The sequence below is a fragment of the Chiloscyllium punctatum genome, chromosome 25 (genome assembly GCF_047496795.1).
Source record: "Chiloscyllium punctatum isolate Juve2018m chromosome 25, sChiPun1.3, whole genome shotgun sequence".
Lineage (NCBI taxonomy): Eukaryota > Metazoa > Chordata > Chondrichthyes > Orectolobiformes > Hemiscylliidae > Chiloscyllium > Chiloscyllium punctatum.
In genome coordinates this window covers 31,527,326-31,545,766 of record NC_092763.1, presented here as the reverse complement: position 1 = coordinate 31,545,766, position 18,441 = coordinate 31,527,326, and the positions used below count along the sequence as shown (strand labels likewise).

At 43.8% G+C, this 18,441-nt stretch overlaps 1 protein-coding gene and 1 long non-coding RNA gene across 8 annotated transcripts in view; one reads left to right on the top strand and one right to left on the bottom strand.

The window, feature by feature from the left end:
* Nucleotides 1–16,003: 16,003 nt before the first annotated feature.
* On the bottom strand, nucleotides 16,004–17,967 carry LOC140495800 (uncharacterized). Its single transcript, XR_011964103.1, has 2 exons — nucleotides 17,831–17,967; nucleotides 16,004–16,375 (listed from the first exon to the last, which is right to left on the bottom strand). It is a non-coding gene; the product is annotated as an uncharacterized lncRNA (long non-coding RNA).
* znf711 (zinc finger protein 711) overlaps nucleotides 16,441–18,441 on the top strand; it is a 63,233-nt gene continuing 61,232 nt past the window's right edge. For 4 of the 7 annotated variants that reach the window (XM_072594921.1, XM_072594923.1, XM_072594924.1 and 1 more), the window contains exon 1: nucleotides 16,446–17,152. The gene's annotated coding sequence lies outside the window, so the exon portion shown is untranslated. Of the gene's footprint in view, nucleotides 17,153–17,400; nucleotides 17,495–18,441 lie in introns of those variants that run through there. The other 3 variants (XM_072594926.1, XM_072594920.1, XM_072594925.1) reach the window with 3 other exon arrangements.

Below are 18,441 nucleotides of genomic sequence, written 5' to 3'. Positions count from 1 at the left end.
CAAAGTGAAAATCTCTGAGCTGGTGAAGGGTGCAGGTGAACACCCTTCCTGTGTATCCTCTAGGCTTCACTCATTTCTTCATCTGAGATGTAGAAAGAGCTGAGGGTTTCCAGTGCTGGCCTTAGCATAGGTTCACTGTATGCTGCTGGTGTCTGCATAAGGAAGGGAATTGTTTATAAAAGATGAATAAAAGCTTTTGCAGATTAAGAATGAATTGTCACGAGCAGTAATTGTATTAGTAGCACAACACAGTGAAACTTATCAGGTGTTTCCAGTGCAGCTTGTCCATTGGTGTCTCCCTGCTTCCGTATTAGATGTTCTATTCTTCTTTGGTCAACTCCAGTGTTTCTTCTTGTAGGGACTAAGGACCAACAACCCTGCCCCACCAAGCCAGTGTTGGCCCGATTGTTGGCCAGTTTTTCCTGTAATGAGACAAAGGGAGTATGGTGAAAGTGGATGCAAAATCAGTTTGTGGGAATGCGTGAACATGACAGGTGATGAGGTGTCCACACCGAGTGAGCAGGAAGGGCACAGAATAGGAAGGGTTAATAGTTTAAGAGGATGAAGTGGATGAAAGCACTTATGTAGAGATGAAGCATGCAATACTGAAAGTCGTAGCCCTTCAGCCTTGGTGAGAAGTATGCAGTGGAAGAGTTAATGCCAGTGCTGGTCACCTGAGTGTGAGGTAGCAGAAAGAAAATGCTGGCATTATTTGTGCACTGCAGAAGATCATTGACCTTTTTGAGGCACTGGGGCGTGAGGTGCTGGAAAAGCACAGTAGAGCTGGCAGCATCAGAGAAGCAGGAGAATCGATGTTTTGGGCATAAGCCCTGACGAAGGCACTATTTTAACCCAGGACACAGCACTGACCATGATGCAATTTCAGTTCAGGTTGCTAGATCTATTGGTATGGCTTAATTTGGCAGTCAGAAGAAAAAGCAGCTGCACTCTCTCCACCGTCCTGTACAACAGCAGTTCCAGATCTCTGTCCTGGAAGTGGGGATCTAGCTTACTTCACTTCAGAGGCATTTTCAAAGTCCAGCTCTCCAGTGTAAGAGTTCAGTGTCATGAAAGTGGTGCTGCAAAAGCACAGCAGGTCAGGCAACATCCGATGAGCAGAAGAATTGACGTTTCGGGCAAAAGCCCTTCATAAGTCCTTCCTAGTGAAGGGCTTTTGCCCAAAACATCTATTCTCCTACTCCTCAGATGCTGCCTGACCTGCTGTGCTTTTCCAGCACCACACTCTCTACTCTAATCTCCAGCATCTGTAGTCCTCACTTTTGCCTAGTGTGAGAGTTCATCTCCACCTTATAATTTCTCAAGGGATATACTGCTACACTTCAAATATGGTGCTAGAGGCATGGAAGCCAGTAGGTCTTGTGAGTAGCGAGCACATCCATTTCTCTGGCCAAGAAATGCACCCAACATCAAAGTTGGGTTATTAATGTATGATAAGAAATCACGACAGCATGAAATACATTGCCAAAATCAATGAGTCATAAACCTAACCATGTATTTAGTAGGATCTAACTGCAATTCAATGCCTTTCTATTCAATCTTTGTGTTTGCTTAGAGCCATTCTCTGTGGAAGGTCATCACATTCTCATTATCAAAGGTCCAACCTCATGAATCCTTACTGCCCAGGCATTTTTTTTAGATTAGATTAGATTACTTACAGTGTGGAAACAGGCCTTTCGGCCCAACAAGTCCACACCGCCCCGCCGAAGCGCAACCCACCCCATTTACCCCTTACCTAACACTACGGGCAATTTAGCATGGCCAATTCACCTGACCTGCACATCTTTGGACTGTGGGAGGAAACCGGAGCACCCGGAAGAAACCCACTCTGACACGGGGAGAATGTGCAAACTCCACACAGTCAGTCGCCTGAGGCAGGAATTGAACCCAGGTCTCTGGCGCTGTGAGGCAGCAGTGCTAACCACTGTGCCACCGTGACACCCTTCAGATCATTTGGTTGCTTTTTTAACCTACATGGTTTATATGTTGTCCATTCTTGATACATTCCTATGCAATTGTTTTCATTTGTTGCTGGAAACCAACCAATTTTAATGTGGATTATGAATTCCTGCATTAAACGCACATCAAAGAGAACATTTGTGGTCAAGCAATAGGAGGAGATAACAGCCCCAGAATTACTCAACCATTAAGGTTAAGCTGGAAGTCTAGGAAGACATCTGCTAACACCACCAAGGTTCAGAAACACTTCACAATGAAATTTCTAGTGGTCCTTTTCTTTCAGTAGGGGAACATTTGGAGGAATGAACCTTTTTCTGATCTATGCAAAACAATGGTTGCATTTAAATTTTGAAGTCAAGCTACAGCTTGGCCACAGAGGAACAGACTTAGTGAGTTGAATTGTCTGTTCCTGTTCTTTATTCTTGTAATATTTTTAGAAAAATTAGTACGTGAGTCACTAATATCATAGGACTGATACATAAGAAAGACTGACAAACATTCGCTTTACAGCCTTGACATCTGATATCTAAGATGGAATTTCTGTAGGTATGTAAGATATTAAGCAATAAGGAAAAGGTAACTCCAGGACATCATTACAAATTAATTGATGCCAATATCCATTTTTATTACAAGCATAGTTATAGTTGAGAAGTATTTCACTAGCTCTGAAACATTTGGGACATTTTTAGGGGATGAAAAATGCTCTAAGTTCTTACTTTCTTCTCTTATATGACAAACTGCCAAAAGGCATACTTGATACAGTTTATAAGACAGATATTGAGTTGCTTCTGCTGTCTGCTTGACACTCAATGATTTAGATTGGATTAGATTTATTGTCACGTGTATATATAAAAAAAGTGAAAAGTGTTTTTTCACGTGTCATATGCAAAGTATTGCCACCTCTGGCACTGTCTTGAAACATCTTAATACAATACAAGATTTTCCTGTAATCAAGTTCATCTTCCTCTGTTCTTCATGTTCCTCCTCTGCTGTTCCTTTCGTTGCTGCTTGACATCAGCCAGATTCTGTAAAACGGACTTCTGGGCAGGAGATTTGATCCATTTTGAGGAAATAGCTTTGTTATAATCAAGCAGACACCAGACAGGAATATGAACACAATTCTGGATGGTCTTGCTGCCTGTAGCCCAAAAGAAATTGTGGTTTCTTGGGTTTTGTGAATGACTAGATGTGGGGAGGAGGGTGGTGTGTTCATATTTGTTCAGGTGAGAGGTAATTTTTGGTTTCCTGGGTAATAGCAGCCTAGGGTGGTTTTGCAGTATATGAAGGAGTGCTCCTTCTTTTTCCTGCACCACAAATGCATACTAAAACCCAATCACTGTGTTCCTCTTCAGATGGAGTGTCAGCTGTTTGGACAGAGCATGCACATCATACAGTACAGTCCTATCTATTTCTTTTCAATGAATTAGTAGTTTACGTTGAATGAATGCCTATGCAGAATAAAATAATTATGAAAGCAACACAATTATTTTATTCTATTACAAACAGAAACAATGGCACTGCGTAAACATTTAAGATTTTGAAGAGAAACAATTATGCCTATGCCCTTGAACAACTAGAAGTTCTGAATTCTTGGGTTTGATGTGTCAATCCTTTGAAAATCTGAGTTTCATAGATTATTATGTCTGAATTCTGTGGGAAAAAAACTATTCTGCTATAATTATAAAGCCGAGGCTAAGTGATAAAATTATATTGTTGGTATGTCATAGTTGTGTGGAATTTGCCTGATAACATTTCTTAATTGTGTCTATAAGATAAAGTGGAACGTAGTTATTCAAAATCACATGAGTTAAAGTTTAAATCACTGAAAGTTGTACGATAAATAATTTCCTCCATGAAGTAGTATTTTTTCCTTCTTGTGATAAAACATTTATAAATTGAATACACGTATACACGTATATCACTTTTTCAAAATTTTTGGGATATTTTTGACAGATCTATGGTCCACCACGTTTGTAAATACTGAACCCACATCTAAACATTTCAAAAAATATTGTTTAATGTTTTAAAGCCCTTTTCATACATGCTCTACTGTGGAATGTCAGGCTGAATCTTAGACACTTCTGGCCAAGTTTGAATTGTTTTGAGTTTTTGTAGGCGGTCTCATTGTGAGGCTTAGCAAGATCTTTCACCATATCTGACCAAACTCACCTCATTAACAATTTACCCCAACCCTATGGCATCTGTCTCATCCAAGTCTAGCCTCATCTTACCATATGCTGTTTACGAAACAACTCGGCACTTAGCAGATGTCCACCAAAAGACCTGCATCCCTGCCACCCATGTCATCTTTAAAAGGTCTCCATGCACCAGGACAAATGTTGGCAAACCAGCCTTGCCCTGCACTGGCAATGTAATGGCACAGCAGCCACAAAGTCACACTGATTACAGCATATAGCCAACATAACTGACACTCCCTTGAATATACAACCCCATTTCTCAGCCTAATTGCTGTTTAATCATCAGGCCACATAATTTACTTGTCCTTAGCTGCATTGCATTTAAACACCATCCCTAAGTCAGTGCTAATGTGTCCCCAGTGGCCACTGTTGACTTACAGTTTGTCCGTAGGGGAACATCACAATCAGGCAAGCAATTGGACAGTTCCAAACATGAGCTTTCATTTACAGTCAGCAAAAGGGAACACGAGCAAAATCAGTAGATTAGATTACTTTTTTTTAGATTAGATTAGATTACTTACAGTGTGGAAACAGGCCGCCCCGCCGAAGCGTAACCCACCCATACCCCTACATCTACCCCTTACCTAACACTACGGGCAATTTAGCATGACCAATTCACCTGACCTGCACATCTTTAGACTGTGGGAGGAAACCGGAGCACCTGGAGGAAACCCACGCAGTCACGGGGAGAATGTGCAAACTCCATTGAACCCGGGTCTCTGGCGCTGTGAGGCAGCAGTGCTAACCACTGTGCCACCGTGCATTCCCTGATAGTCGGCTGCATCGACCTCATCTACTAAAACCAAGTGTCAGTCAGACCCTATCTGGTCTCTGTTGTGCAATGCAATTGAGCTCTGTCATGCACAAGGACAGCTTGCTGCTCCCCAATTCCTTATCCTCCTCTTTGGAAGACTGCTCCTTTTCTTCCAGTTCCTCAGCATCTTGTACATTGCCTCATCATCTGTTCCAACTGTGCAGAGCACAGCACACTAGGATGACGCATCACACTGTATCCGGTCTATATTGGAGCACCCTCCTCATCATGAGAAGACTCTTATATTGAAATTTGCTTGCAACAGTCTTCCTTTCCCTCTGAGATGTGACATTACACTTTAATGATGCCCACCTTGCTTCTGTATATTCTTCCTATGGAGGCCATGCTGGTGTCATTCCCTACATCACTCACCCTCCTATACTTTGAGATTACATCTCTCAAATCTTTGTCCCCATCTCAATAAATACCTCTGCTTTCCCTCAGCCAACTTGATTGTTCCACCCTTTTTTTTGGCAGTGATCATGGATTTTGATGAGCAGTGCCTATACATAACCGGCCACACTTCAGACAGGTGTCTTTGCAACTCCCTAACTGACAATTACAATTCCCCTGCCTATTTTTGTGTGTCATTAATATGGTGGCTATCAAGCAATGATTGTCCTTAATAGGCAACTTACTATTGCCTAATAAGAAACTAGCCTTGAAACCCGATTCTGTCACAAACATTGCCACAACCCACGTCATTCTGGCCGCTGTAAGATCCTGTGTAGTTTTAGCTACTCTATGGTAATTTTCTGTAGACCTGATTCTAATGAACCAAGTCAGTTTCCAATTTTCTCTATTATTACAAAAGATGATTTTTTTTTCAAAGTTCAAAAGTTTGGCTCTAAATAATGTAAGACTACTGGAACTTTCTAATTTTCTCAACAAGGTCATGTCTGATCAATGTAAGGGTTTTCTCAACTTTGGATTTAGATTTTATTGTCTCGTGTTAGAAATGGCACAGCCTCAACTTACAGACGTATTAATCACTATTGAATTAAAATATATATATTATATAGCAGATACATTGTCTTTGTTGATTCCAGAGTACGAGTTTAAAATTAGAGTCATAGAGATGTACAGCATGGAAACAGACCCTTCAGTCCAACCCGTCCACGCCGACCAGATAACCCAACCCAATCTAGTCCCACCTGCCAGCACCCGGCCCATATCCATCCACACCCTTCTTATTCATATACCCATCCAAATGCCTCTTAAATGTTGCAATTGTACCAGCCTCCACCACATCCTCTGGCAGCTCATTTCAGACATGTACCACCCACTGCGTGAAAAAGTTGCCCCTTACATCTCTTTTATATCTTTACCCTCTCACCCTAAACCTATGCCCTCTAGTGCTGGACTCCCCGACCCCAGGGAAAAGACTTTGTCTATTTATCCTATCCATGCCCCTCATAATTTTGTAAACCTCTATAAGGTCACCCTCAGCCTCCGATGCTCCAGGGAAAATAGCGCCAGCCTGTTCAGCATCTCCCTGTAGCTCAGATCCTCCAACCCTGGCAACATCCTTGTAAATCTTTTCTGAACCCTTTCAAGTTTCACAACATCGTTCCGATAGGAAGAAGACCAGAATTGCATGCAATATTCCAACAGTGGCCTAACCAATGTCCTGTACAGCGACAACATAACCTCCCAACTCCTGTACTCAATACTCTGACCAATAACAGAAGGCATACCAAATGCCTTCTTCACTATCCTATCTACCTGCGACTCCACTTTCAAGGAGCTATGAACCTGCACTCCAAGGTCTCTTTGTTCAGCAACACTCCCTAGGACCTTACCATTAAGTGTAAAAGTCCTGTTAAGATTTGCTTTCCCAAAATGCAGCAGCTTGCATTTATCTGAATTAAACTCCATCTGCCACTTCTCAGCTCATTGGCCCATCTGGTCCAGATCCTGTTGTAATCTGAGGTAACCCTCTTCGCTGTCCACTCCACCTCCAATTTTGGTGTCATCTGCAAACTTACTAACTGTAGCTCTTATGCTTGCATCCAAATCATTTATGTAAATGACAAAAAGTAGAGGGCCCAGCACCGATCCTTGTGGCACTCCACTGGTCACAGGCCTCCAGTCTGAAAAACAACACTCCACCACCACTCTCTGTCTTCTACCTTTGAGCTAGTTCTCCCTGTATTCCATGAGGTCTAACCTTGCTAATCTGTCTCCCATGGGGAACCTTGTCGAACGCCTTACTGAAGTCCATATAGATTACATCTACTGTTCTGCCCTCATCAATCTTCAATGTTACTTCTTTAAAAACCTCAATCAAGTTTGTGAGACATGATTTCCCACGCACAAAGCCATGTTGACTATCCCGAATCAACAAGGTAAAAACAATGACTGCAGATGCTGAAAACCAAATACTGGATTAGTGGTGCTGGAAGAGCACAGCAGTTCAGGCAGCATCCAACGAGCAGCGAAATCAACGTTTTGGGCAAAAGCCCTTCATCAGGAATAAAGGCAGTGAGCCTGAAGCATGGAGAGATAAGCTAGAGGAGGGTGGGGGTGGGGAGAAAGTAGCATAGAGTACAATGGGTGAGTGGGGGAGGAGATGAAGGTGATAGGTCAAGGAGGAGAGGGTGGAGTGGATAGGTGGAAAAGAAAATAGGCAGGTCGGACAAGTCAAGGAGACAGCAACTGAGCTGGAAGTTTGAAACTAGGATGAGGTGGGGGAAGGGGAAATGAGGAAGCTGTTGAAGTCCACATTGATGCCCTGGGGTTGAAGTGTTCCAAGGCAGAAGATGAGGCGTTCTTCCTCCAGGCGTCTGGTGGTGAGGGAGCGGCGGTGAAGGAGGCCCAGGACCTCCATGTCCTCGGCAGAGTGGGAGGAGGAGTTGAAATGTTGGGCCACGGGGCGGTTTGGTTGATTGGTGCGGGTGTCTCGGAGAGGTTCCCTAAAGCGCTCTGCTAGGAGGCGCCCAGTCTCCCCAATGTAGAGGAGACCACATCGGGAGCAACGGATACAATAAATGATATTGGTGGATGTGCAGGTGAAACTTTGATGGATGTGGAAGGCTCCTTTAGGGCCTTGGATAGAGGTGAGGGAGGAGGTGTGGGCACAGGTTTTACAGTTCCTGCGGTGGCACGGGAAAGTGCCAGAATGGGAGGGTGGGTCGTAGGGGGGTGTGGACCTGACCAGGTAGTCACGGAGGGAACGGTCTTTGCGGAAGGCGGAAAGGAGTGGGGAGGGAAATATATCCCTAGTGGTGGGGTCTTTTTGGAGGTGGCGGAAATGTCGGTGGATGATTTGGTTGATGCGAAGGTTTGTAGGGTGGAAGGTGAGCACCAGGGGCGTTCTGTCCTTGTTACGGTTGGAGGGGTGGGGTCTGAGGGTGGAGGTGCGGGATGTGGACGAGATGCGTTGGAGGGCATCTTTAACCACGTGGGAAGGGAAATTGCGGTCTCTAAAGAAGGAGGCCATCTGGTGTGTCCTATGGTGGAACTGGTCCTCCTGGGAGCAGATACGGCAGAGGCGGAGGAATTGGGAATAAGGGATGGCATTTTTGCAAGAGATAGGGTGGGAAGAGGTGTAATCCAGGTAGCTATGGGAGTCAGTGGGTTTGTAAAAAATGTCAGTGTCAAGTCGGTCGTCACTAATGGAGATGGAGAGGTCCAGGAAGGGGAGCGAGGTGTCAGAGATAGTCCAGGTAAATTTAAGGTCAGGGTGGAATGTGTTGGTGAAGTTGATGAATTGCTCAACCTCCTCGCGGGAGCACGAGGTGGTGCCAATGCAGTCATCAATGTAGCGGAGGAAGAGGTGGGGAGTGGTGCCGGTGTAATTACGGAAGATCAACTGTTCTACATAGCCAACAAAGAGACAGGCATAGCTGGGGCCCATACGTGTGCCCATGGCTACGCCTTTGGTCTGGAGGAAGTGGGAGGATTCAAAGGAGAAATTGTTAAGGGTGAGGACCAGTTCGGCCAAATGAATGAGAGTGTCAGTGGAAGGGTACTGTTGGGGACGTCTGGAGAGGAAAAAAACGGAGGGCTTGGAGGCCCTGGTCATGGCGAATGGAGGTGTAGAGGGATTGGATATCCATGGTAAAGATAAGGCGTTGGGGGCCAGGGAAACGGAAGTCTTGGAGGAGGTGGAGGGCGTGGGTGGTGTCTCGAACGTATGTGGGGTGTTCCTGGACTAGGGGGGATAGGACAGTGTCAAGGTAGGTAGAGATGAGTTCAGTGGGGCAGGAGCATGCTGAGACAATGGGTCGGCCAGGGTGATCAGGCTTGTGGATCTTGGGAAGGAGGTAGAACCGGGCAGTGCGGGGTTCCCGGACTATGAGGTTGGAAGCTGTGGGTGGGAGATCTCCTGAGGTGATGAGGTTCTGTATGGTCTGGGAGATGATGGTTTGGTGATGGGGGGTGGGGTCATGGTCGAGGGAGCAGTAGGAAGAGGTGTCCTCGAGTTGGCGTTTGCCTTCAGCGGTTTAGAGGTCAGTGCGCCAGACTACCACTGCGCCCCCTTTATCCGCTGGCTTGATGGTGAGGTTGGGATTGGAGCAGAGGGATTGGAGGGCTGCGCGTTGTGAGGGTGAGAGGTTAGAGTGGGGGAGGGGGGACGACAGGTTGAGGCGGTTAATGTCCCGGCGGCAGTTGGAAATGAAGAGGTCGAGGGCAGGTAATAGGTCAGCGCGGGGTGTCCAGGTGGATGCAGTGTGTTGGAGGTGGGCGAAGGGGTCCTCGGAAGGTGGGCGGGAGTCCTGATTGTGAAAGTAAGCTCGGAGGCGGAGGCGACGGAAGAATTGTTCGATGTCACGTCGTGTATTAAATTCATTGATGCGTGGACGGTGGGGGATGAAGGTGAGTCCTTTGCTGAGGACTGATCGTTCGTCCTCAGTGAGTGGGAGGTCTGGAGGGATGGTAAAAACTCGGCAGGGTCGGGAGCTGGGATCTGGTGTGGGTGTGGAGCTGGGAGTGGTGTCGGAGCCAGTACCTGGAGTGGGTATGATGGTGGGGGGAATGGGGGTGGAGGCATGAGCAGGGGTAATGTTGCCCTCGGGGTTCTGGGGTGTGGGTATAGTGACAGTGGGGTCTGTGGGGGGCATGTCAGCAGAATCAAGCCTTGCCTTTCGAAATACATGTACGTCCTGTCCTTCAGGATTCCCTCCAACAACTTGCCCACCACCGAGGTCAGGCTCACTCGCCTATAGTTCCCTGGCTTGTCTTTACCGCCCTTCTTAAACAGTGGCACCACGTTTGCCAACCTCCAGTCTTCCGACACCTCACCTGTGACTATTGATGGTACAAATATCTCAGGAAGAGGCCCAGCAATCACTTCTCTAGCTTCCCACAGAGTTCTCGGGTACACCTGATCAGGTCCTGGGGATTTATCCACTTTTAACCATTTCAAGACATCCAGCACTTCCTCCTCTGTATTCTGCAAGATGTCACCATCTATTTCCCTACAGTCTATATCTTCCATATCCTTTTCCACAGTAAATACTGATACAAAATATTCAATTAGTATCTCCCCCATTTTCTGCAGCTCCACACACAGGCCGCCTTGCTGATCTTTGAGGGGCCCTATTCTCTCCCTAGTTACCCTTTTGTCCATAATATATTTGTAAAAACCCTTTGGATTCTCCTTAATTCGATTTGCCAAAGCTATCTCATGTCCCCGTTTTGTCCTCCTGATTTCCCTCTTAAGTATACTCCTAATTTCTTCATACTCTTCTAAGGATTCACTCGATCTATCCTGTCTATACCTGACATATGCTTCCTTCTTTTTCTTAACCAAACCCCCAATTTCTTTAGTCATCCAGCATTCCCTATACCTACCAGCCTTTCCTTTCACCCTGACAGGAATATACTTTCTTTGGATTCTTGTTATCTCATTTCTGAAGGCTTTCCATTTTCTAGCCGTCCCTTTACCTGCGAACATCTGCCTCCAATCAGCTTTCAAAAGATCTTGCCTAATACCGTCAAAATTGGCCTTTCCCCAATTTAGAACTTCAACTTTTAGATTCAAATGATTTTTCAAACAGATGGAAAGGTAAGTAGTGAGGGTGACAGAAAGATTCTGCAAAAGGATATTGACAGGTTAAATGAATGGACAAAAATTTGTTAGATGACATATAATGTGAGAAAATGTGAAATTATGCGTTTTTGCAGGAAGAAGAGGTGAAGATAATATTATTTAAATGACGAAAGACTGCAGAAAGCTGCAGCATAGAGGGATTTTGCAGTCTTCATGCATGAATCACAGAAAAACTCCTCTAAATTCAATGGGCAATAGGGAAGGCAATTGGACTGTTGGCCTTTATTTCAAAGTGAACAGAGTATAAAAATAGGGAAGACTTATTAAAACTATGCAGGCACTGGTCAGACAACATCTTGAATACTGTGAGAATAGTTTTGGTCCCTTTATCTAAGGAAAGATATACTGGCATTGGCGGCAGTCCAGAAAGTGCATTAGGCTAATCCTGGATATGGAGGGATTTTCTTGTGAGGAAAGATTGAGTCAGTTAGCCCTGTGCTCATTAGAATTTAGAAGAGTCAGAGTTGCCCTTAATAAAACATATAAGACTCTTAGGACATTTTACAGGGTAGATGTGGAGAGATTTTTTTCCCCCTTGTGAGGTAGCCCAGGACTAGACAGCATAACCTCAAAAGGGGTCAACCATTTATTGCAAAGATGAGGATGAATTTTTCCTCTGAGGGTAGTGAACCTGTGGAATCTTTTTGGTGGTTAAGAATAACCACGGTGGCACAGTGGTTAGCACTGCTGCCTCACAGCGCCGGAGACCCGGGTTCAATTCCTGCCTCAGGCGACTGACTGTGTGGAGTTTGCACGTTCTCCCCGTGTCTGCGTGGGTTTCCTCCGGGTGCTCTGGTTTCCTCCCACAGTCCAAAGATGTGCAGGTCAGGTGAATTGGCCATGCTAAATTGCCCATAGTGTTAGGTAAGGGGTAGATGTAGATGTACATGTAGGGGTATGGGTGGCTTACGCTTCGGCGGGGCGGTGTGGACTTGTTGGGCCGAAAGGCCTGTTTCCACACTGTAAGTAATCTAATCTAATCTAAACAATATTCAAGCTGTGACAGTCTAATTTTTAATCAGTAAGGGAATCAAGGGGTAGGAGAGAAAGACAGTAAACTAGATTTGATGGTTATCAGATCAGCCATCATCTCCTTACAGACCAATAAGTTTGCAGATGACACCAAAATTGGAGGTGTAGTGGACAGCGAAGAGGGTTACCTCAGATTACAACAGAATCTGGACCAGATGGGCCAATGAGCTGAGAAGTGGCAGATGGAGTTTAATTCAGATAAATGCGAGGTGCTGCATTTTGGGAAAGCAAATCTTAACAGGACTTATACATTTAACGGTAAGGTCCTATGGCGTGTTGCTGAACAAAGAGACCTTGGAGTGCAGATTCATAGCTCCTTGAAAGTGGAGTCGCAGGTAGATAGGATAGTGAAGAAGGCGTTTGGTATGCTTTCCTTTATTGGTCAGAGTATTGAGTACAGGAGTTGGGAGATCATGACTCTATAGATGACCTACCACAGCTCCTATGTCTTATGGTCTTTTCAAATTAATCAAAACAAGAGTACATTTTCTTCTTGAAAATTTGGAAAGTACACCTGCAGCAAAAGAAGTACACCCTTAGCTCGAAACAACGCATTTTTTTAATATCGAATCTTATTCATCTACCATAGTGCAGTCAATCAGCACCCTCTTCTTATGCTGTAGCAATTGTTGCTTCCTTCCTAAAGTTTTATATTCCTTGTGTTAGTTGATTGGTTAATCCCATCATGGTAAGTGAATCTTTCAAATGAAGCAAATAGACTTGTAAGCATTGCAATTTTAGAATTTAAGACAGATTTGCACTGTACATTTGAAACATTTTTTCTCATTTTGAAAGTTGATCGACAGAAAGGAAGATAAAATATTCAGATTTACAAAGAAATAAACCCACTAAATCTTATACCAAATCTTTCACTTACAGTATTATGCATCTACCAACTAAAGAAGGGTTTTATTACTTGGCTTGAGTTAATACCTCAGCTCTCCGCATAACCTTAGATATTGTCACTCAATTTGCTTCAGAAAATTGCAGTAATAAATTGAAAATCAACTGAGCTTTATTTCCATAACTTAGCTGTCCAGGAGAGTGGAATCAGATTCACACTTCATTACAGCTTGCTGTTTGGTTTGTGAGATTACTAGCCTTGTAAATGTGATCTTGAAGATCTTTCTCATTAAACATTATGGAGAGCATAATGTTCAGAGCTATTAGTCAAGATATAGGTTTATGGTTTGCTTGGATTTTAACACTTTTTTTTGTTCTACTCTTAACCTTGTTATCCAGAACACAGCCACATTTGCTGAATGGTGATTTCCGTACGGTATGCCCTCCTTAAGGCCAATTTTAATCTGTGAGGCTAGTAAATGAATTGCTAAGATATCATCATGGCCACAGACAGCTGGCTGGAGAAATGTATATTTGCACACCAATTTCATGGAAGTTTCCAGACAATCATTTGTTTGTAGCAGCTGGGTCCCCAACATCGCTGCAGTACTAAGCCTCTGGGCGATGAGGACTATTACCTCTCACATACCCGCTTGCTGCTCCTGTTCCTTCCTTCCTCTAAAAGCCACCATCACAGGGTCCCTTCCTGCCTGGGCTAATTGGGTGTCTGCTATAGATCCCAAAACACTCCTCTGATTACCAGCAACCCAGGGCGTTTCTTCCTCAGCCGGTTGTGAAATTGTGGCAATAATGTGTTCATCAGCCTGTGCTTCTGATTCTAATCTAGCAAGTTGCCAATGCGTTGTCAGTATCTGAACTGGTAAGGGGTATAAAGAGGCAGCCTTGCTAATGCTTCCTTTGTGGCCTCTACATTTTCCTCCAGAGGGGTCTTAAAGGGCCTTTCTTGCTCTGATACTAAAGAGTGAGTCACAGTCAAGAATTAGAAATTGTGTGAACTCTTCTTCAGAATTCACTAATTGTGTTCTAATCTGAAGGTTCCCCTGCAAGTCACAGATCACCTTGACTTGGATATATATTGCTTTTCTCTCATTGTCAAGGGGTCAGAATCCTGAAATTCCCTTATCAGCACTATGGTCGCTTTTACATCAAATGGATTGCAATGGTTCAAGAAAACAGCTTTCACCTTTCAATTAGGGATGGACAACTAGCCTATTCAAGTGCATCTACATCCAGTGAACAAATTTTCAAAAACTCCATTTCCTTAGCCTATGCCCATACCCCCTGAATTCTTTAATGTTCAAATATCTTTAACTTTCATCTTGAATGTACACAATGACTGAGGATTCACAGATTACTAGGGTCGAGATTTGCAAAGAAAATCAAAACCTGAGAGTGAAGAAATGTCTCCTCAGTTCAGTCCTAAATATCAAAGTTTCAGACTCTAAAACCAGGTGAAGCAGTTCCTCAGCATTTACCCAATCAGGCTTTGAAAGAATGTTAGATGTTTCTTTGAATTTTTTTGAAACTTCAAATCTATACTTTATTCATAAAAATATTTTTATAGAACACCTCTCACTTGTCTAAGCTCCAAAGAATATATGGAATCTATTGCTGAATTAATCTGACAGAGCATTTCAAGCCATACATCTTTTGGTGAGTTTTACAAGACAAATATTGTTTGCACTGTGATTATAAATTGTTAGCAATAATCAATCAAAAATGTCAGAGGGTGAGACAATGGAGATTCTTCAATTAGTATGTCCAGGACTATAGTTTTAAGATTTCAGGAATTACCAGTCTTTCCTGATTATTCTAAATATTTTAGCTTCTGTGTTTTGGATTATTCTTATCGGTGAGCCTTAGCTCTTTATGCTCTAGACAAAGCTTAATTGTCTCAATGTTGACATAAAACCTGCTCATATACTTAATAGAAAACCCCCTTTACATCATTTCAGTGCTACCTCTAACTTTCACTTTCATGAGAGCTTTATTATAATGCAGATACAAAACCATATCATGGCTGCAAATGACAAGATTTTTAAAAATTCATTTAGGGGATGGTTGGACCAGCATTTGTTGCCCATCCAGATTTGCCTTGAGAAGGTGGTGAACTGTCTTCTTGAATAATTGCTCCTTATCCATCTAGTGTAGGTACACCCACAGTGCTGTTATGGAAGGAATTCCAGGATTTTGACCCAACAACACTGAAAGAATGACACTATATTTCCAAGTCAGGACGACACTAGAACAAACGAGTATCTTTTTCCAGTAATTATGTTTTCTTTGCAATTCTCTACCCTAGTAATCTGTGAATCCTCAGTCATTGTGTATATTCAAGATGAAAGTTAAAGATATTTGAACACTAAAGAATTCAGGGAGTATGGGCATAGGCTAAGGAAATTGAGTTTTTGAAAATTTATTCACTGGATGTAGATGCACTTGAATAGGCTAGTTGCCCATCCTTAATGTAGTAGAAAACTTAACTGTTGTCCCAAATTGATACTATATCATGACATATCGGTTCCCTTTTTGCCAAGTAGTCGATGGGTTCAATAGCTCATTTGGAAACTTCTGGACAGAATTATTTCAAAAACTACTCAATTATGCAAAACAATTCCAACCTAGTAATAATCTTTACCCTTGGACCAGACTTTTAAAAAACTGGAATTACATTCCAAGAGAATTATCTGCCAATACTCGAGTAAAACAGGGTGCAAATTCAGCTGGGTTGTGGCACTGATCAGCTAGTATCGGACAGACCTCCAATGCAAAACTTGATATTCAGTTCAGCAATGAAACTGAACATCAGGTGCTGGATACATTGGTGGCCAATTTGATGTTGTCAATTTTATTATATTGACCAGGAGAAAATCTTCAATGTTCAAAGTTGAATAGAGGGTTTTACCCATAATCCCCAAATTAAAGAATTCCCCTCTCCTCCCTGCAGTCTCCCATTGGGCACCTGTCATCAGAAAACAAAATGGGATGAACAAATTATCAAAATTTTAATTTTGTGACTTTTTAAAATCTTTATCGAATGACAGAATTGCCTATAAAGAGTCTCTTTTATGCCATTTACTTTAGTTCATTTGTGGTTGCAAGTAAAAGGAAAGTAAGCAAATTTTACACCAAGCTGAAAGTTTCTTTCAATTTCTTTTATCCACACCATTGGTTGAGTCTCAGGTCTGCAGTTTTAGCGAGGGCCATTGTGCTGATAAGATTAATTCTGCTTCTTGTCTTATTTCTTGAATCCTTCTCTCAGGGTCGCGAGATTGCAGTTTATTTATGGCGATAAAATGAGCGGATTCTGGCCTAGAAAGTTATTACTATTCTGTCGTGTTCTGGGACTGTCATGGGATGGGGGAAAATCACGAAAGTTTTACCACTTCCATTTTCCTGACCATTTGCGAGGATGAGCCCACTCAAATGGATCTGTAATTAATGAAACAATAGGTTTAGAAGAAAACACAGAAATAAAAATGTGAAAGAAATGGTCAGTGGGGAGACACTATGACGGGCCTGCAGTGTTTAAACCCCTGGCTGTTAAAATAAAGACATAGTTGGGGCATTGTTCAGTGAGAAGTTAGTAACACTGCTCGTTGCTTTTCTCTCTCTCTCTCTCGATGTTATTGTTTTACTCCTAAAACAGTCAGTGGGCTATTTGCTCGACTCGCTCTTACCCCCGGCCCCCGCTGCCCTCCGGCCGCCTCGCCTCACTTCGCCTCCCTCTGACGTAAGCCCGAGAAGCCGGTGCGCACTCAGCCCGCAGCCGCCGCCGCCCGCCCGCCCGAAGCCTAATTGGCGGGGCCGGAGCCAGCGAAAGAAGGGAAGGGAGTGGAGGGGTGGGGGGGGAGCTGGCAGCGACTACAACCGCACAAGCAAGCGGCAGGCTTCCCCTAGTCAGCGGGGGCTAGGCCTCCCGCCTCAAATTTCCACCAACCCGCAGAGAGAGAAAGAGAGAGAGGGAGAGGGAGAGGAAGGGGGCGGAATCCCGAGGGCGCGCCGCCTGAACGCCGAGGCTGTTAGGCCGGAGGTGAAGGCCGCACTTAGGCCGCGGCCTTTGCTTTTCCACCGTCGCCTTAACCCTCGTACCGCGGAAACCACCGCCATTCGGCATAAAGGCCTGAAATCTCGACGGACCGAGGACAACAATCGGAAGAGGCAGACTCCACAGGCAGTGAAAACGGCGGGAGGGATATAGAGATTGCGGTGAGTTTGATTAGTGCGCGAGTGAGAGATAGATAGAGCTCCGTTTTAACGTGAAATGTGAACGCGGGAGGAGGCGGTGGTGGGGAGAGACTGCCCCGCACTCGGCGGGAGATTTCGGCTCTGAGGCTAGGACGGGGGGATTCTCCCCGGGCGTCGGGGACAAGGAGCGGAACATGGCGGAGGTACAACATGTCGGCGGCTGGGCGGGTGTCAGGGCAGTGAGGCGGGTTGGCTGGGGGTGGGGGAGGGGAGCGGCCATCATCAGCATCATCCAACTCCCTTTGCCCGTCTCTAAACTTCTCTGCAAAGGAAACGTGCTCTTCGCCTTCCACGAGAAATCAGGTCACTTATATAATCTGTGTTTGCGTGCACACTTTTATTCAGGTGGCTTCCAGCTTTCGCAACAAATCCGACCGCTCCTAGTCCTTGAGTGACACGTATAAATTGCCTTTCAGTTGTCTCTTAAAATTTTAGATTGATGTTACTTTTCGTGGAGCTAAATAGCACTACTCATTGCAGAGCCCATTGTAATGTCGTGCAGTGTTCCTGTGTCCTGATTTAGCTGGATTTACACTATGAATTCTTTTTAAAAAATATTTCTTTATGATGGTTTAAACGCACTGTATAGATCAAAATGTAATTAATTACAATAGAATATTTCGCAAAGCATGAAATTACCAAATTGGTTAATCGTACAGTCTTGTTTTATCTTCATTTTCTCCCGGCCCCCTTTTTGTTAATCTCCACCCACTTTCTATGTCAGGATGACAAAACTGACGTTTTGCGCACTCCTAACGTGATCTCGTTGGCTTCCTGTACTGTACCTGGTTTTCTTTCTCTAAAGCCTCTGGAAAAACATGAGGGAGTAACAAGTGGTTATCCCTTCATACACTTTAAAATGAACATTTTAACGAGGCCGTATTCCGAGTACATGTAATCTTATTGTGGCATTTAAGAATTACATTTTGTCGACTAAGTTGTAGCCTGTCAGCAGATTGATAAACGTACTCATGGACATTTCCTTGAGAAGCTCATGTTTGTGTTGAATTGATGTGATTTTTGTGCTTTTTAAAATGTGATTCTTTCGAGATTCCCGTTTTTAGTTTGTTTAGAATACAATAAATCTTAGTGGTTTGTATTTGGAATAAGATGTGTACCCGATTAGCTTACATGACTGCCTCCTGGTGATTATGTACAATGGATGTTACTCTGCAAGATCACTGGAGTTCCTCACTATTTTCTTTAAAATGCCCCTTGACAGAATAAAATTTTAAAAATATGCAAGTCAG